General features: G+C 40.8%; 1 protein-coding gene across 1 annotated transcript in view; it reads right to left on the bottom strand.

Annotated features, from left to right (window-relative positions):
* The window catches only part of KCNJ6 (potassium inwardly rectifying channel subfamily J member 6), a 291,714-nt gene extending 273,278 nt beyond the window's left edge, over positions 1–18,436 (bottom strand). The window contains exon 1 of the mRNA XM_060234263.1: positions 18,181–18,436. The gene's annotated coding sequence lies outside the window, so the exon portion shown is untranslated. The remainder of the gene's footprint in view (positions 1–18,180) is intronic.
* Positions 18,437–20,915: the final 2,479 nt, after the last annotated feature.

Raw genomic sequence — 20,915 nt, 5'->3', positions numbered from 1 at the left:
TAATACCCTTTGAAGCCATCTGTGCTGGCTGCCATCACTAAGTCATCCATAATATCCATGTTTTAATTACTCATTTAGTAAAGAAGTCTGTGTATTACTCATCAAATGCATTGGATGCTGGATGCCCCTGAGTACTAGTGTTATTCAAATTCACATCAATCATTTATACATAAAATTTCCAAAAGTTTAAAACTATAAAATATTTCAAGCTGAGTTCCAAGTGGAATTTTTAAAGGAATTTGGATCAAAATTTAACAGTTGTGAATCCAAGAAACTAAATAAAACTTCTCCTGTATAACAATTATGTACATTTCAATGCAATTATAATTGCCAAATATTTTGCTCCTGAGACAGTAATTTCAGGGTTAATATCTACCAGTAAGTAGGAGGTCACCGATGTCTCCAATGGAAGGTGATATTTGGATAAGATTGGATATATCCAGTAACACTTAAAAACTAACCAATGAAGGTGAAACAAAAGGTGCATCAGAGTCTCAGTCTCTCCAGATGCACAGGCACAAAGCCTATCTGAATAGAGAATTTGTGCAAAATGTCCCGTTAATTCTGCAGATGGTAAGGCGTTTACTTGCAAGAGTAAAAGCAAACCTACAGTATGAGAAGGGATGGTAAGAACTTAAATATGCAGGAAGAGTCAGCAATGGAAAATTTGTTCCCCTATCTATTTTCTATACCCAGTCTTAACTTTATATGAATTATGAACATATGAAGCTGCCTTATACTGAATCAGACCCTTGGTCCATCAAAGTCAGTATTGTCTTCTCAGACTGGCAGCGGCTGAGGTTTTTCACACCTATTTGCCTGGACCCTTTTTTGGAGATGCCAGGGATTGAACCTGGGACCTTCTGCTTCCCAAGCAGATGCTCTACCACTGAGCCACCGTCCTTCCCCAATTATTGTGTCCCTCTTTAGCGATCTTTTCCCAAAAACTTAAAAACCACAGACTCTTCAACATCTTCTTGTTGGAAAGTTACTTTAAGACTTGAATCACCACAGTAAACTTCACTTGCCATGTTACCCACTCACCCACTTTGGAAAGATTGTGTTAGAATGCATACATTTTAAGATGTGTTCTATGAGGATGTTAATGTATACTTTTCAAAATGTGAATATGGCAACTATGTGTTTGTAAATTCTTATATGGTACAGGTACTGTCAGGGATCCATAATTAGCTGTACCTTTTTGTTAAGTATATATGTGGTAGTAAGTCCAGGTTTCCCTCTGTATAATGTGTGAAATGACCCCAGAATTACTCATTTTCTTAAGCATTTAAGGTATTTTTACTCATAGCTGAACAAAAGCAAAGGATTTCCTGCAATGCTGCAGCCCAAGGCTGAGCTGGATAAATGAATGGATAGATCCTCTTGAAAAATACTGCAGAAAACACCATGGAATTAACAGCTAATTCCCTTGTTTTTCTTTCCATCCTACTGCTTCTTAATTCAACATTCATATAGTTTTCTTGAGAAGAAGTGTGTGGGAAAATTTAGTAGAAATACTAGCATATTTGTCTTTGAGAGAAATCTTCATCTCTTGTGAACCTCCACCTATTCTGTTTTTCTCTTAGATCCAGAGTTAAGTGTCCTCATTCATCTGTTGTGTTGGAATAAGTTACCACTGGTGCTCTCTAAATCTCTCAACATGCCTTCAAGTATCATATCTCTGATTCACTATCCTAGGAGAAGCTGTATTGTACTATCTTCTTAGTTTAAAACAGAGCTGTGCATGATTTCAGATTTTCCGCATGATTTGTCCCTCCCATGAGATTTTTTCATTTCCAACATATTCAGGCTGGCAAACCAGAGAGGAATAGCAGCTAATTCCTCCTTGTAACAAATGAACTGAACTGGCTGCATCTCTGGGGTAGTATTACACATTTCCCCCTTTTCACTCTGTAGCCTAAATTAACTCACTTAATGTGAGAGCCTTGGGAAGAATGGAAGTTAACAGCTGTAGAGAGACAGGACAGTTTCCTGCAACATGATCATGGCTGCCTCTCTGATGTAAAGACTTCAAGACCATAATGTTGTTTTTTTCTTTCCAGACAAAAGCTGTTCTCGAAGACAGCAACTTTGTGTCCATACCTAAATGTGCTCTGGAGGCCTGAATGTATGAGTCAGTGTGGGTGTGGTACTGGACTAGGGTAGGGAGAACCCAGGATCAAAGCTTCTTTTCAGCCAGAAAGCTCTTTGGGTGATCTTGGACTAATCCCCTTTCCTCAGCTTCTTACCTTACAGGGTTATTGTAATGATGAAATTAAGGGAGCATCTTGTATACTGTTTATTGTAGCAAGGTGCAGTAGGAGTGGGAGTTTGCCTAAATCAAATCTTCAGACCTTCAGTCAGATGAAGACACACTGGCTTTTTCTTCACTCAGATGCAATAGCACAAACAGTACTACACTAATTTTGTTATAATATAGAGCACATGCAAAGCTACCCTATGCTCTACTAAAATAACTGTGAAGGAGGAACTGGGCAAAAATGATTAATGTGTCATTTAATCACACATGTTCTGAGATTTGCCTACAACAGCTGAATTTTGATTACATCATTCATTAGGACCTAAAAGATGATCTGCCCACACACTTTCTATATCAACAGAGCAATTGTTATAACTGCAAACTAAGAATTTATATTCAGGAAATAATAAAGGGACCCTGAGCAGTACAAGGATGCTTTCATGCATACACAAAGAGGAACATTTGAGTCCCTCTTGTTTTGTATTACATATGAATGTTGGTCATGCAGGAGAGAACTTAGATGAAAAATCAAATGTACATCAAGACCAGTGCAGATTTTGCCTAGCTCTTAGCAGCCAATAAAAGGGGCATTTTACTCATTTATTTATTTAGTTCCTATATAGACCAACTTTCTCATTAATACTCAAGGCAGATTACAAAATATAGAAAACAACTCAATCAAACAGCACAAGACATTCACTAACAATGTAATAGGAACAGGATTACACAAATCAGGAAACAGGGCAAACAAGGCAAACATAAAACACAAAGCCATAAACAATGCTGGGAGCACATTTACAAAGGTACAAAACAGTGCAGTAGAAGCAAGATAATACAGACAGTAAATATTACTGTCATCATATAATCATCTATATACTATTGACTACCTGTGACTTCCATCTGTAGATAGCTAAATCTGCAGACTGGGGCCACATGGATCGGACACGCCCCAGGTTTTCAGAAAAATCTGAAAAAATACATGGTGTGTGTGTTAAATCTCCCAGAAAGTAAAGCAGCATTCTTTGTGCAAATGCAGAGAATGCACCTAGCTCAGGTGGGGTTGCAGTGACTGTGCAGCCTGGAGCTCCATGTTGCATTTGGTGGTGGCGGCTGCACAGCCTGGAAGCCCAGCTGGGCCCAGTGGCAGCACAGCTCAGGGCTCCACACTGGGTCTGAAGGCAACTCTGCAGCCCGGAAGCTGAGCTAGGCCTGGTGACTGTTGCTTAGCCTGGGAGCCACACTGGTCATGTGGCAGTGGCGGGAGGGGAGGAAGCCACAGCAAGCTGGCAGCAGAGGCTTGGAGCCTCATTGGCCCTGGGATCAGTGGCAGTAGTGACAGCAGAGATGTTGGAGAGGAAGGAAGCCACGGTAGCCCAGCCTCAGTGGCTGAGGACTCTGCTTCCTCCTAAACCAGCAAGCCTGCCCACAAACTGATCTATAAGGAGAGAATTGGGTGTGTGCATTCAGGAGCCCTCACTATCCCGCTGCTGCTTCCCAGCCAGCAACCAGGGAGTCAGGAGAGGAGGTGTAGAAGTCCTCTCCACCCCACCAGCTGTCAATGAGGAAGATGGGTGGCAGCAGCAATGATGGTGGGGGTGGGTGAGAGATGTTCTGGGCCAGCAGTGATGGGGGTAGGAGGATTATTTCCCGCAAGTATCGCAGATCCTCACTTGTATATTCTAATAGTGAAGTCAGCCATATCTGAGGATACTTACATCCAGGGATTGGAGTCGTGAACAGGCAAGACAGTTCTTTCTACAAACTTAAAAAATTGTTCCAGGTTTGTAGAAAAATGTGAAATCTAATAAATAAATAAATAAATTGGGGTATTTTTTAAAAAAAACCCAAATTACAAAAGGACCACACGTAATTTTAAGAAACAGGTTCACACTGTAGCTAGGCAACCACAGCATTCCAGCCTTGGTTTCTGTGAGTAAAAGGCAAAGGTAGAGGGCAGAGCCCTTTCCAGCTGATTTTGGCCTTTCCCAGTTTCAGCTGTTTTTGGCTTTTGAGGGAGAATGTATTAGGGCCAGGCCTGGCAGTAACAACTTAGTGATTTGATACCATTCAAATTGCATGACTCAACCAGGTCTGGCTGCTTGCTACTGTTCAACATCAGCTGCCCTATGAAACCTAGGCCGATTCTGCATTAACCTTGCTCAGCACCAGGCTTCCGTTTCTCTCCGAAGCAAGCTAGCTATTTTGCACCAGCTGCTGCATGTTGCCATTTTGCATGGGGAAAACCCTTGATTTGCCATGCCACAGTGTACAGGTTTACACTGCAGCATGGCAAATTGCAGGTTTCCCCTGCGTAAAATGGTGGCGCAGAGCAGCTGATGCAAAATCTCTAGCTTGCTCCAGAGAGAAATGGAAGCCTGGCGCAGAGCAAGGTTAGTGCAGAATCAGCCCCAGTGTGGTACAGCAGTTAGAGCTTCAGAGTAGGGTCTGGGAGACTCAAGGTTAAATCAACATGCTGTCATGGAAGCTCACTTGGTGATATTGTTTTGGTTACATATTTCAGCCTAGCCTTTCAGGGTTGTTGTGAGGATAAAAAGGAAGAGAGGAGAATTATGCAAGCTGCTTTGACCTCCACTGTGAAGAAAGTTGAAGTATAAATGAAGTAAATAAATAATAAATATAGCAGAAGATAGGGGAGACAAAAAGAGTAGATTGGTGAATAGCTGAGAAGGAGAGAATGAAGAAAGAAAAGAAGAATGCATATGGGGGTTGCCAGGAGGAGGAAAAGGATAAATAATATGGAGAGGGGAATACAGGGGAAAGTGAAGTGCCTCTCAAGTCCTTCAGGGTTTCCTATCACAGGTGGGCCAGGATAAGTAGCCAGTGCCACACAACTGTGCCATAGTTTTCCTAAGCAGAAGCTGCTTTGGGGAAGGGAAACCTGAAGACAGAGAGGCAGATAAAGATAGGTTGACAGTTGGGTGTGAAGCAGAAAAGGAAGTAGGAAAAGGAGAGAGATTATGAGGGCTTTAAGGGAAGGGAAAGAGGAAATAGTGAGAGAGGGGGAAGTGGGATTCCCCACAAAAGTCCTTGCAGTCTCCTGTTTGTATACTATAATCCTGTTCCTTATCAAAGCACATCTCTGATGTGTCCCATTATATTGCAATTCTAATCCATTTATAAAAATCCCCCCCAAACATTCCTGTTCTGATTTGAAGTGTGGGCACATTTGTGACACATTTCACAGAGGCACACTCTGGCTTGACACTGAAAACATACTCAAGAGGGAGCTGTACCTGTCTGCACATGTTTCTCATATCCACACATAACGTTTGTAGATATATATTTCAAATATCTTAGGTGAGCATCAAAAATGTAAATCAGAGGTGTCAAACTCAGGAGGGCTGGATCTGACACAAATGGGACTTTGTGGGGCCAGGCCATGTGTGTCATAAAATGTAATGTGAGGTAGTGGAGAGATAAACTTTATAAAGGGCACTGTGATGGACTTAAAGCAATCTATCTGAGTGGGGGTTGAAAAGCTCACTCTGATTGGCTGAGCTGCTTCCATAGAAATGAATGTATCTAGTGGAAAGGCTGGCAGAGGGGGTAAATCTCCTCAGTGTTTAGTTCACTTAAAGTTCGACTGGAGATTGGAGCTAAGAGTTAATTAAAAACTAATTAAATGATGAATTAAAAACTAATAAGTCACCAGGTCCGGATGGCATACATCCAAGAGTTCTGAGAAAACTCAAAGTTGAACTTGTGGATCTCCTGAGAAAAATATGAAATCTTTGATTGAAATCTGCCTCCGTTCCTGAGGACTGGAAGGTAGCAAATGTCACCTCCATCTTTAAAAAGGGTTCCAGAGGAGATACGGGAAATTACAGGCCAGTCAGTCTGACTTCAATGCTGGGAAAGTTGGTAGAAACCATTATCAAAGACAGAATGAGTAGGCACATTGATGAACACAAGTTGTTGAGGAAGACTCAGCATGGGTTCTGTAAGGGAAAATCTTGCCTCACTAACCTGTTACAGTTCTTTGAGGGGGTGAACAAACATGTGGACAAAGGGGACCCAATAGATGTTGTTTATCTTGACTTCCAGAAAGCTTTTGATAAAGTTCCTCATCGAAGGCTCCTTAGTAAGCTTGAGAGTCATGGAGTAAAAGGACAGGTCCTCTTATGGATCAAAAACTGGCTAATTAATAGGAAGCAGAGAGTGAGTATAAATGGGCAGTCTTCGCAGTGGAGGACGGTAAGCAGAGGGGTGTCGCAGGGCTTAGTACTGTGTCCCATGCTCTTTAACTTGTTCATTAATGATTTGGAGTTGGGAGTAAGCAGTGAAGTGGCCAAGTTTGCAGATGACACTAAATTGTTCAGGGTGGTGAGAACCAGAGAGGATTGTGAGGCACTCCAAAGGGATCTGTTGAGGCTGGGTGAGTGGGCGTCAACATGGCAGATGAGGTTCAACGTGGCCAAGTGCAAAGTAATGCATATTGGGACCAAGAATCCCAGCTACAAATACAAGTTGATGGGTTGTGAACTGGCAGAGACTGACCAAGAGAGAGATCTTGGGGTCGTGGTAGATTACTCACTGAAAATGTCAAGACAGTGTGTGATTGCAAAAAAAAAAAGCCAACACCATGCTGGGAATTATTAGGAAGGGAATTGAAAACAAATCAGCCAGTATCATAATGCCCCTGTATAAATTGATGGTGTGGTCTCATTTGGAATACTGTGTACAGTTCTGGTCACCGCACCTCAAAAAGGATATTATAGCATTGGAAAAAGTGCAGAAAAGGGCAACTAGAATGATTAAAGGATTGGAACACTTTCCCTATGAAGAAAGGTTAAAATGCTTGGAGCTCTTTAGCTTGGAGAAACGTCGACTGCGGGTGACATGATAGAGGTTTACAAGATTATGCATGGGATGGAGAAAGTAGAGAAAGAAGTACTTTTCTCCCTTTCTCACAATACAAGAACTCATGGGAATTTGTTGAAATTGCTGAGCAGTCAGGTTAAAACGGCTAAAAGGAAGTACTTCTTAACGCAAAGGGTGATTAACAAAAGGAGATTGAGGAAGAATCGCACTGCTACAGCACCAACCCTAAATCAGACTTTTCCCTGCAGCCACTGTGGCCGGACCTGCCTGTCCCGCATTGGTCTTGTCAGCCACCAGTGAGCCTGCAGCAGACGTGGACTATTGCACTCTTCTTAAATCTTCGTTCGCGAAGCCAAGCCGAGAGATTAACATATGGAATTCACTGCCACAGGAGCTGGTGGCAGCTACAAGCAGCCAGCTTCAAGAGGGGATTGGATAAAAATATGGAGCAGAGGTCCATCAGTGGCTATTAGCCACAGTATGTGTGTGTGTGTATATATTACTCTACAGTTTGGAGTGTACCTGATTGCTATAAGAAAGGGTCTGTGGGAGGATATATCTGTCACAATTTCAGTCAGTCCTCTGTGTGAGTGATTTAGTGTGTGTATTTATATATAAAAAGCCTGAACGTATTTTATAAATCTTTCTTAATTAAGGTGTTATCCAGAGTGAAGGAAACATTTTTTGTTTTTATAGTACAACTTCAGCCTGCCAACATCTATTGTGTTCTAAGATTATCTGTTATTTGAATTCTTGCCTGCCAACTGATTTTTATAAACATCCATCTGTTATTATTTCCTCCTTTCCTTGCCTTCTGTACTTAATAAGCATAATACTTAGCTGTTGAACTTTAAAATGCTACCAGTGCCTTCATTATTTTCTGATAAAGTTTAATTCTGGTTTCCTGAGGTACTTGGTAAAGGTGACAAAATTTAGAGTGGTCCCTGTTTACATGCTGACCCTGACTGTTCCTCATAGACACAAACACAAAGATATTATTTTTAAACTTAAAATACAAACATGCTTAAAACTCTTGCAGTATTTTGTTTGGAAAGGTGGGGAGATAGTGGGATTTGGTAATGCAATTTGTAACATAAAACATCAAGAAAAAAGCACAAGGATCACAGCAGAAACTAAAAATATGAAATGTTTCGATCCTGGAAAAAAAATTTAATTTAATTTTTTTATTTATACCCCACCCTATCTCACAAATGGGCTCAGGGTGACTTACAACATTAAAAAAACAAACATTGAAATTAAAGCATATTAAAGCAATTACAATAAAATCAGAGTAGAATATTCAAAAGAGAATGAAATGGCATTACAAGCTTCTCGCCCATGTGGTCAACTCAGATTGGCAATGGGTCTGCAGTGTAATATCCCTCTTTGTCTATGGGTTCACAGTTAGAGTATTTGTTGATCCAAATAACCCAGGTTACAGAGCATGACGTGCTGTAGCCAGCTATGGCCAGAAATGACAAAAACAATATGATTACTTAGAATTACAGTAAAAAGAACACACAAAAAAAATCTCCACCCAACAAACCACTGGTTCCCACAGAAGGTGGTACTTACAGATATTTGGAGCATCAAGGTCAATGATTGAATCTTACTGCTCTGTTGTCAGAGCAACATGATAACTAAGCTAGCCATGTATGGAATACAATAAACTACAAACATTCTTCCTCTCCATCCCTCCTGCACATGTCCTAATAGTTAGATATATATTTCTTCAAGCAGCTACACGAAATGAAAGTTACAACATTCAGAGCAAGCGATACCTCCAGTTCATATCCCTTGCAAAACATGGCAGGCTCATTCTGACAGTACTCACTAGGTCAGGTCCACTGAGCAGAGACAAGCTATCTCAAAGCATCAACCCCTTTTTGCAAGGACACAACTCCCAGAAGCATGAGCTTCAGCTGACTATAGGGACGCTGAAAAGTGAAGCTGATCTCCGCTCCATTGAAACACATTGCAGCACAGACAAAGTTACAAGGAAATGTGGAATGGATTTAAGGTCTCTGGGCTTCGGAGCTTCAATGGGTGAGGACAGGAGAGGAGGAGGAGGGGAAGAAAAGAGCCCCCGCAGGCCTGATTAAAGCACTGTGTGGGCCAGTTCTGGCCTGCAGGCTGGACATTTGACACTCCTGATGTAATGGTTGTATCCAACCAGCTTCTCTCTCGATCTCACTTATTTCCCCTCCTTACTACAGTCTCCATACCACATGACTTTTGTCTATGCAGGTACCATAATCTTCAGCACAACCTTTTGGGTGGTCAAAGAGAACCCTCACCTCCTGTTTTCCAAAGGAAAAAACCTGGTTGGTTCCAACCCATTGTACACGGAAAACCAAAATATCACATGTGAAAATGACCTCATACAAACAATGCAATGTACAAACAGATCTGTTAGATCAGATCACTGGTACATCTAGTTCAGGTTTCTCTTTTCTACAGTGGCTAATCACCAGATGCATGGAAATGCATGTAAGGGTCATTAGGAGGAGGACAGAGGTCAGAACTTTCCCCTGCTGCTGCCTACCACCAAGTAATGGGCATTTGCAAGCCAACAGGTATGACAGAGAATGCTTATTCAGAAAGCAACAGCATCTGAGGCTTGGTCTACAGATAAGCACAAACTGCAAAACAAACAAACAAACAAGAAACCTGATTAGATTAGGGTTCATGGCCAGATCATGAACCCACCCACAAACTGAACTGAACCCATTCTCTGATGGATTGGTTCAGTTTGTGGGCCTAGCAAAACTCATTTAAAGGGACTGCAATCCCTGTAAATGGGGTCTTCAAAAAACAGCACAAACAGCTGAGCGGTGGGAGCACTCCTAGCTGCTCAGCTGTTTTGGGTTTTCTTGTGCAGACCCTTTAAAATGTAAAGGGATGGTATAAGAAAGCCAGGAAACAGGGAGGCACCTATCTTGGGTTGGACACTGCTTCAACAGGGGAAGCCTGCATCCATCACTCAGTGATCCAGAAGAGCCTGGGTGCTCACTCACCATCGCCCATCACCTAGGATGCCCCCCAGACCTTTCATTGAGAACTTACCCAGGAGGCCAGTGGAGGAGGAGGTTAATAGCAGAGAAGGGGCAGCCAGCTGAGGTGAACCACACAACAGCTGTGCCCACCCCAGGAACCCAGAGAGGAGGCGGGGAGGTGGTACCACTGGGGAAGAAGCTGCTCCATCCTGGGGGCCATGTAGGTTGGGCTTCTTCCAGTGGTGGTGGCAAAGCCAGGCCTAGCAGGAAGTGGGCTGACCACTTTAAAGGTACTGCACCAGAAAGCCTGAAGCAGCTGAACATTAGGGAGTTCTTCCAGCCATTCAGTTGTTTTTTCAGCCTTCTGCTGGAGCAGAAAACAGGGGTTTAAAGGGATTCCTATTAAATCCCTGCTTTCTGCTCTGACCAGGAACTGGCATGAACCCCACAAACTGTCACAGACTTTGGTTCCCAAACCATGAACAGGGAAAAATTCATTATGAATTTTTGTTCATAGTTCAGTTCACTAGCCTGGTCTACAAAGACAGCAAAGTGAGGTGATTGAGACCTGAAGTGGTACTTTGGACTGCAGGTGCAGGATGCCATTTTTGAATCCTTCTCCATGTAAAAATCAGGGGGAAATGTTATGTGATGTCATAGCTATTATTCAAGATTTCACCCTACTCTACAAGTACTGCATTTCAATAATAAATGTCCTCTCAAAAGTGCAGCTTGAAAATACTTTCTAACCTTCAGTTAGTTTGTAAATAATCAACATCGTACACCACCACCACCCCCCACAGTGAGAAGAAAGAGATGGACACAAGTGTTGGGTTAACTAATGGGCCATTTTATTTAAGTCTTAACAATAGATAAATGGCAAAGGCTAAGCTGACTTGTGGTATAAGCAAGGCCAGGGGTCAAATGACCCTCCCTTGCCATATGAGTGAGTCCCCCTGCCCCAGGTAGAAACCATCACAGCATCAAACCCAGCCAGCACAGCAAAAGGAATCACCCTACAATTCCCTCTCCTGAGCTGTACTACTGTACTGAGTTGGCCCCCTTCCTGGAGCGTGACGACCTAGCAATGGTGATCCATGCAATGGTCACCTCGAGGCTCGACTACTGCAATGCCCTCTACATGGGGCTGCCCCTGTGCCGAACCTGGAAATTGCAGTTGGTGCAGAACGCCGCTGCCCGGTTGTTATTGGGGCTCCCAAGACGGGAGCACATTCAGCCAGGACTCCGGGCTCTGCACTGGCTGCCAATACTTTACCGAGTTCGGTACAAGGTGCTGGTTATTACCTTTAAAGCCCTATATGGCCTAGGACCTGCCTACTTGAAGGACCATCTCTCCCCACACGTTCCCCGGAGAGTACTGAGATCGGGAACTCAAAATCTCCTGATTGTCCCCGGGCCAAAGGAAGCCCGTTTGGAAACTACAAGAGATAGGGCCTTCTCAGTAATGGCACCCTCCTGGTGGAACCAGCTGCCGGAAGAGGTAAGGGCCCTGCGGGACCTTGTTCAGTTCCACAGGGCCTGTAAGACAGTCCTCTTCTGGCTGGCTTACAACCAACTAGAACTAACCAGCACTGAAATACTGAAACGCTGAAACATGGGAATTTGAAACTGAGTGTAGCTGTAAGACCGCCGTATGTCTTGAATGTTTTAAGTACATAATTATGTGAATGTCTAGATTTTAATTATGTAAATTTGGAATGTTAATTTTTATGCATAATTTTATATTTTATGTTAGTTTTTATATGTTGTAAGCTGCCCTGAGCCACCTGGGGGGAAGGGCGGGATATAAATCTCAAATAAATAAAAAAATAAAATAAAATACTCAAGGAGAGGATCCAACTAAGGTGATCCCAAAAGGCAGTCTGCTTTCCTCACCCAGAGCCATACAGTCCAAGGGCTGTCCTCATCAGACTCCTGTTCCCCTAAAGGGGGTTTTAACTGGAGCTCACCAAACTGCATTTCATGCCAACTAAAATTCTGCCAACCTGTAAACTGACCAACCTATTTAACAGCACCACCTGATCCAATTTCACAAACCACAGCCAAAGCACAAATTAGCAAAAGCATCTGTTCCTGTGAGCCAATTCAGAAGGGGTGAAAAATTCCTACCTGTCCCCCAAAGCCTGCACTGTGAACCAGGCAGGAGGGTGGGCCACAATTGGGTGAAGATGGAGCTGGGGTCAGCTAGGAAACCCTCCGGCCCTCCTTCCACCCTTAGCTGTGAGAGTGCACAGTCCTTCCTTCTGAGAGGGTAAACCTCCCCAGCCATACAGCCATGAAACCATGGCCAGTGGATCCGGATTACATATTTCGATTTGATGCTTGAATCCAGGTTTGGGTCTTTTCAGTCTGTTATAATTTATTCATTCTGTTTTTGATACGAAAGCCCTCCATTACTAAACAAGTCTCCTTTCTGTTTTCATTTACAAGATTATCTAGTTATAGCTTTTGTATTAATAGAAGATGGTTTCAGATTTCTAGATTAACTTTATGCTACTCTCTGAAATTATGCATGGTTTGTACAGAATGATTTCTAAAGCTATGTACTCAGTAAGTTTTAAAGAGAGGTTCTGTTATTTTTACATTTACAGAAAAAAACTTTTAACATTTACCTCTCATTATATATACTTAAAATTCAAGACGTAAAAATAATAAATGGAAAAACCTCCTATCATCTGACCACCTCCCAGTACTAGCCTTCCATAGACTATTTAGCTGAAACAAAGAATCATATGTAATTTTCATCTACTTATTTTGCCAAGTCTCAAATGTGGCATTTAAAAAAAAGATTTGTATAGCTGAAATCCTTTTTCTCTTATTTAATTTTAAGGCATAAACCTATTTTGTCTCTGGAATGCTTAACAGAATCCCCATTGAAAGAATAATGCAGTGAGATGCTTTTGGCAAGAAGTTTAAATATTGGTAGGAGGAAAAAAACCATTCATATTTTGGCAAGTTAAATAATAAACTTGTTGGAAATGTTCTGTAAAATAATAAGGAATTCTGCCTTTCATCTTGTTTGGAGCTGGGATGATGGTGGCAATTTCTCTTTCCTTCTTTCAACAAAATTTAAATTGTACTTGAATAATTTTGTTTGACATGTGAGAATATTATTTGTATATATTTATAACAGGTTTCTTGTTGATATTTACAACAGTTCTTTCATCCATTTTCAAATTTCTACCTGAAGAGAGAGCCATATAAACCAACATTTAGAGCAACTAAAAACTTTGTTTTCTCCCTGCCCTCAATATAGAGGAACTTACATTATGTTGTGCCTCACTGCAGATATATGTGACATACAGACAGGAGTTGCATGTTCTCAGTGCCTTTTGGGGACTTAACCGTTAACTTGTTGTAAAAAATAAACAGACCAGCAATATGTGCTTTAAAATGGGTCTTATCCAGTCCTACGGATTTGCTGATACAGGTTTATATGTTAGATTTAAGTGTTGTGGGGAAGAAACTGTCCTGGATCATCTGGCCATGGGGTTATTTTTTCCCTTAATTACTTTTGTGAGGAAGAGCACAGGGAGTTTGTGGAGGGAAAGCAGACATTTATGATTGTGGCAGACGTCCCTGTTTTCCCTCAAGCCACCTGTTTTGTTTTGGAGAGGAAAGCTGAGCAGAGACTATTGAGCTGTGCAACTCCATTTCTGCTTTAGATACTTCCCAGAATATAAAAGCTGTACTGGTATAGAAATATATGCTATGGATTGGTTCAGATGAATTGTGCAGCATTTCTGCAAATTTGCTTCTGAAAGATATTGAATAGAACATCATTCTTTAGATTGTTGGAAGAAAAAGTTAAATAAATGACTGAAATAAAGTAAAATAAATGAATAAAATAAATAAAATTACTTTCTAACTCAGGATCACATTGATGTACATACATTGATTATACATTGATGTGTATAATCCTAGGATTTCATCACTTCACTGAACACAACTGTTCTTGTGTACTATTGCCATAGTGAAATCAAAATTTCACTTGAGCTTTCTGGATCTCTTCTTAATGAGAAAGAAGGTATAAGAAAGGTAGAAGCAGCATTTATTTGGAAACTATCATTCTATTAGTGCTTAAACTGTTATAAAATGAAACTGTATCCTGAGTTAATGAACATGCAGTAAGCAGTCGCAGAAAATCAGTAATTTTCGATGCAAAGAAAAATTCAAGAATTCTTCTCTATATCTCTTCTACCTGTGGGCTGTTCTCTTCTTTGACTTAATCTCTACCATTTCTCCAAATACAATGAAATGATAAAAATAAATTCTTTAGACAGAATGATCTGTAATCAATTTATATAGTATATTCTGGTTACAGACGTTGTAATTTTCACAACTGAGGATTTTCCAAATTTTTTTTATCGATTTCACAGAATAAGTGCTATCTCAATATGGGTGTTTTGAAATTTTGACATAGTTTATTTTCAAACTAATCTTAAGAAAGCTCTTAAGATATTCACTATGATATACTTAACACCAATGGACTATAGAAACAGATGTCTGATAATAAATCATGTACATTTTTGAAATGTTTGGTTCTCTGAAAATCTGCAGTATATCAGCACTGCTTTCTGCATTGTCCAACATTATTTACAGCTTTTTGTCTTGCTAGAGTATGGAAAACACAAAAAGAAAGTGTGTTTGTGAAATTGGGGGGGTGGGAATGGGAACAGCACAAAAGTGACTCATCCAAAGATATCTTTGCTAAATGAACACTATTATTTTCTTGTTTTCTTTTCTGTTCTTGAATGCTTTGCATTTCTAACAATAGACAGAAATAATGATAGCAAGAAATAGAACTAGCGATGTCAGTGTGAAACAATAGTTGTGTACATGGCTATATATTTCAGGAAAAGCATGCAAAAACACACAACTGGTATATTTTCCTTCTTCCTGCTGACAAGTTTAACATTTAAGTTTAACATTTATCTCCCACCTCTGGTAATTTCTTGAGAATAGTTACCAAACAGCTTTGTTAAATAATGTGCACAATATAATCCTATGCATGTACACTTGAAAACAAACCACTTTGGGACTTACTCCCAGTTCACACATGACTACAATCATAATGTAATGTATGTCTCATGTGCAATGCAGATGGCTCTTGGTTTGTCAGTAGTTGGAATTTAGCATTTAATTTATGCCAAGAGATCCTCGAGTTTATCCATAGATCTCTGCAGAAGTTGTAGGCACAGGATATCAGACTTCCATGGTTTTTAAAGTAAGATTAGTAGAATGAATGGTTTGCCTCCAAAGGGACTTCAAAGTTCTTAACTTTGACTGGATTGTGACCATAGTTTTCATTCTGTATAAAATAAAAGCAATTCTAAGGATATTTTCTCAACTGGAATGCTAATAGAAAACTTAGATTTAAAAAAATCTTTAAAAAATATGGGCCGGTATACTAGCTATGTCTGGTTTATCATGTCAAAAATGAAAAGGAAATTGTGTGCATATGGTGAAAGCACTACTGCTGGGCAAATCTTATTTGATTCAAACCCAGTTGAAACAATGAAGATATCATTGTGGCCACCTTCCATGGGTTATTATGCCTGTAATTGGCAACAAATAAACCTTGAGAATGATTTGAGTTTTTAAACCATCTGCCTAAACAGATTTTAGCTTTCAGAACCCACTGTTTTTGCTCTACTGAAATGATTTGCTTGAGTGCAAAAGACATGAGATTGCATGACTAAACAACCTTTTCCTGTTCACCACATTTTATATTAGCAGTTGCATTTGGGAAAAAACCCCTTAAAAACTTCCTCTAGAGTATATGCTATAACAGACTAACTCCTGTAATCTAGCTTCCTGTCAGTCGCTTCCTTCAATGTTTCAGATATATGCCTGTGGCATGCTGTAGTCTGCCATAACCAGAAGGATCCTGCCCTGCCCTTGAGGAAGTGAGTGAAAGCTTGAATTACATTTGTATTGCTTAGAGCCTGACCATTTTGTAATTCTAACATCATCCTATTACCAGTTTCAATGTACAATCTCCAATGTGAAAGAAAGGCAACTTGTTATTTTTACATTCCTCAATGACTGTGGACATAACTGACTGGTGTTCAAGCTACTCATTTCATCTGCTTGACCGGGGCAGAGCTATTCTTTTTTTTGAAGGCTGCACCACTGCATATGGTGAAGTACATTCTTATCCTGGGTCTTGGATAGTTGTCCCAATTTATAAGCACCAGAGAACTATCACCCACAAGCACCAGAGAACTATCACCCAATTAGTCAGCTTGACATAGCAGGCAAATTATATGTGAGACACCTCTTGGGCAAACTTACTTCATGGATGCAACAGCAAGCAAAATACAAACTGTTTTGCAAACAACTCCTTTGCTGACTGATCCATGAAGTTTCTAGGCATGTTACAAGTTATTCCCGAACCATTTACCCACATGTGTGTCATAAGCCACCACTCCATCCACTTCATGGAACATTCATTTTTAAATTAACATATTAATCACAGAAACTTTGAAAAGTTTCAGAAAACAGCTTAGTTCTGTATTGTTCAATTAGATCAATTCAAAGTTTTGCTACTCTGTCCATGGTGCTGACATCTGGATTACAAACACTGCTCAGTTCAGTAGAGGACATCTGTGATTGACTCGATTCTACTTGCGACCAATAATCCATGAGTTCTGAATTTTGTCTACCGAATTGCTGAAGCCAAACCTTTCATTATCTATCCCTCTGAAACTGGGAAAGACCCCCCACCCATATGTTCTGTGAAAATGGAGTTAATATTCTCTGAGTCACCATGGTGATAGTGAGCTCTGTTCTTTGGAGCAAGACAAATTAGGCATCACCTCATTAGCCTGGAGACCTCTCTAGCTGGCTGCTCTAAAAACCACAGAACTATTCCTCTTAGAAAGATTCCAAAAGGAAATGGGTGCCTCTGCATGATTGTGTGACATTGCGTCACAGTATCCCACATCTCTAAATCCTTTAATATTTTCCCCACAACCTAACCAATTGTTCTGCTAAGACATGAATTCAAGGGGGTCATCCCATGCCAGTGAAATCAATGAGACTGGCTTCAGTTGAGATAAGGACAGTATCTTCAGTCTTGGCTTTCCCAGTTCAAGCTCTATGTGAATGTTCTCTCCTCTCTACTGGACCTTTACCAGATGGGTTTATTTTGACACACAACACTGTTGTATCTAAGTGTCTTAAATATGGAACTAAACATCTCAATCAGTTACATAATTAGACCATGATGTGCTTTTCTATCTCTAGAAAAGAAATAAGCATAATCATTTGCTTTCACTAAAGATTAAAAACAATCAAAATAGATTCTTCAATTATATTTTTGGAATGAAAAAGCAATCTTTTAACTTCATAGGCATGTAACTTGAGCACAGAGGCTTTTATGGAGGATGAGAAAGAAATCACAACTTTTAAGGATGCCAGGGTGATCTGGAATCTACTATCTAATTATGTCCCCTTCTTAAGCACATCTCATTCTTGGACTGAAATCACCACTGAAGACAGATTCCCCATTCCAGTAAACAGAACTCCATATCCAGAGTCTAACTATTTGAACAACTGATTTCTTGAACAGCAAAAAATATCAATCTTTTCAAGCAGAGGAAAAAATAAATTGGAAATAGTAACTGGCTGGATGCATTTCATGCAGCACTTCCCATCCTTTTATTATTATTATTTTTTGCTAATGAAAGAGGAAATAAAACTAACCAGGCTTTGTGTTACATAATTAGCATCCTTTGTTTTAAAAACACAACTTTGATTAGATATAGTTCGATGTGCCATGGCAAAGAGGGAGGGGAAAGAGCAGGCTCTTTTGCAGGCATACACACAACTATAAGCTGCATTGCCATACCTGTTTGTTGCACCTTGTCACTCGATCATGATTTTTTCCTTCAGGATCGAACAGGATTTGGGTGGCTGGTCATTCACTCCAGGACAATTATTAAATCAAATGCAGGGGCTTAACAAAAATAATAAAAAGAACAACAACGAAGCTTAGCTGTTACATTGACCCAGTGCTGCTGTCTGGAGCTTCCATTCTCCATGCTATTCACTCACCTCTGGATCCAGGTTCGTTTTCCCCACAAGTCACCTAGGTAAACTATTCAAGTTGCGACTGGTGCCTGCTTTGCTAGGCAGAGTTCAGTGGGATGCAGAAGAAACGGGGGCCTGGAACAATCAAAGATCAGAGCCGAGGAACAACAATGAAGCCCTGGCAGGGAGCAAAGTGAAGGACCACTCAGCGAAACGTCATGAAAGCCCGCAGTTTCAGTGAATTCTACTCAATTTCAGGCGAACGGTTGCCTGCCTCTCCAGTAAAAGCTATAGCAAAACAAGAAAGAAGAGATAAAACTTCACACAGTGCCATCTAGTGGCGAAAAGCTAAATGCAAGACAGGGAAAGGGGGGGATTGTTTGCTTTAGCGCTTATGAGGCTAAATGGAAACTTTACTGTCTGTGCAACCAACTGGCTTCATTTCCTGTGGTGTTAGAAACAGATTTTTCTGCAGAGCTGAAGTTAAGCCATTACTCAATCTAGTCAAGAAGGATGGAGCTAGGGTTTCTCCCCCCCCCTCCTTTTGTACATAAACAAGCTCAAAGAGGCAGTGGGAAGAGATGGATCACTTTGGGGGGTCCCCTCTTTGGCTAAATAAAATGATAACATTTTAGAAATTGTAAGAAATAGACAAGCTATCAGACACAATTCACTTTGGATGTGAAGAGGATGCTGAGACTTCGTGTTGAATTCTGCCTGAAAAAAAAAATGCATTTGTTAAACATATTTAACAAAATCAAGTTTAAAGCATCTGTTAGTAAGATGAACTGAGGAGACTGTGAAACAAAGGATTGCAAGCTTTGACTTTAAAACCACAGGAAAGCATCAGATTCTAGTTGCTATGAACTCCTTCATTTCTTTGCTGTGCATGTCTACGTGAGCCTGTCCTGGGTGTGTGTGTGTGTTTGGGCACATGCAGTGCATGTTTCAGCTCTTCTAATTCCTGCAGTGTGGATGAGAATGGAGGAACCCCCATGTTCAGTGGCAGTGCATCCTTTAATTATCAGATGCAGAATGGGGGAAGCAACAGAGAGTGTTGACCACCATACTGACCTGCAGATGTCCTTCCTAGAGGCAACTGTCTGGCCACTGATGGAGAGAGAATATGGAACTAGATTGGACTAATTTAGTAAGGCTGTTCTTTACAATGTGTTGAGTGCTTTAGCTGTTGCTTGAGAGAAGTGTCAAGGCAGACATTGCCGGCTGTGCAGTCTCTGTGGCTGGCTTGCTCTTGCAACAGTAGGGAATCTGGGGCAGGGAAGTGTCTGCTTTTAGCTACTTCCCACATTCTTGCTTGTTCACTGCAGCACTTAATCAAGATCAGAAGTAGGTTCTGGCCCAGAGAATAGTCTTGGTTATGACAAAGTAATTCTGACTTTGGTAGGTGCCAAGTGAGAAAGCTGCCTGGGAGCCCCCAGTGGGTCATGCTAAGCTTCTTGAAGAAATTGTGCATTGTAATTGTAATCACTAATTGTAATCACTGGAAACAGCCTGAAGAAAGTATTCTTCTGTCTTGAGCTTATGTGAATGGCTCTGTACTATGACCCAGGGGCAGAATGGGAAGTTCAAATGACTCAGGCAATAGCTGAGTTGAGTTGCTCCTGCAGTGTTGTTAGCCAGAACTGCAGGGGCTATGCAGCCCTGTCAATGCCACCAACAGTAGGAGGCAGCCCATGCACTTCCTCCAACCAGCAGTACTGTGGGAGGCAGCAGCTGGTAAGCTACTAATAATCACTGGTGCTAAAGAGCCCCTGCAGTGCTTGCTGAGCTCCTGGCATCCAGCGGCACCCTGGAACATTACATGGCCAGTCTGCCTCTGCTATGAACCATAGATTTAGATGTGTTGTGTAGTCCCTGAACACAGTCTGAATGATAACTTCTGGGTCTGTATGTGGAAGCATTATATTAAGCATGAAGCCTTCACTTATGCAGCTCAGTGATGGCAGATTTACAATTAATAGTAGCTGGAAACATGCTGAAACTGTTGCGAAGGGTTTCATGCAGACATCCCACAGAAAATATTGAATACCAAATTCAAACAGGGAGATGAATTGGAGGTATTGTTATCTAGGAGGATAAAATGAAGGTTGGCTTATATAACTATGGTCCCTAGTGGAAAAGGTGTGATATTGAAAGAATAGTTAAATGCAGTCTTTCTCTTTCAGATGTAACTGCCATGAAGAGCCTGTTTACATGACTTGATTGAAGGGTTATATGAATTGAGAGCATTTACACAAAAACTGAAATGCCAAATAGCTTAATAGCAAAATAGTGGGGTCTTTCACATATTATGCTGTACATATTTATATATGAGTAAAACTGTTTGTGTTCATTCTGATTTTGTACCTGAGCTTCAGTGCCCTGAAAAATCCAGGGTCCTGATTGTGTGTGCTGATATATAGACTGCACTGGCTCGATGCAATATGGAAGAACAGAGAATAGGAAAATATACTGTGGTCTTTATAAAACCTCTGTTTGGGTTAATGTTAATGCCTGAAGGTTTTCAGTAAGAACTATATTATGAACATTTGAGTCCAATGCCATGTAGAGATTCAGGTTGCAAATCCCTGAGTGAAATACCTTACAACAGCATCAAAATGTTTTCTTTAAGAGCATTATGGGAGTTCTTAGTAAGGATGTAAGGATCTCTTTACTCAGTAACAATGGAAGGATCTCTTTACTCAATAAGCAATCAGCAGTATTGGTTTTATGACAGCAGAAGTCGAAACCAATGCTCC

The sequence above is a fragment of the Heteronotia binoei genome, chromosome 3 (assembly GCF_032191835.1).
Source record: "Heteronotia binoei isolate CCM8104 ecotype False Entrance Well chromosome 3, APGP_CSIRO_Hbin_v1, whole genome shotgun sequence".
In the NCBI taxonomy this organism is placed as follows: domain Eukaryota; kingdom Metazoa; phylum Chordata; class Lepidosauria; order Squamata; family Gekkonidae; genus Heteronotia; species Heteronotia binoei.
This window is presented reverse-complemented; position numbering and strand designations above follow the sequence as displayed.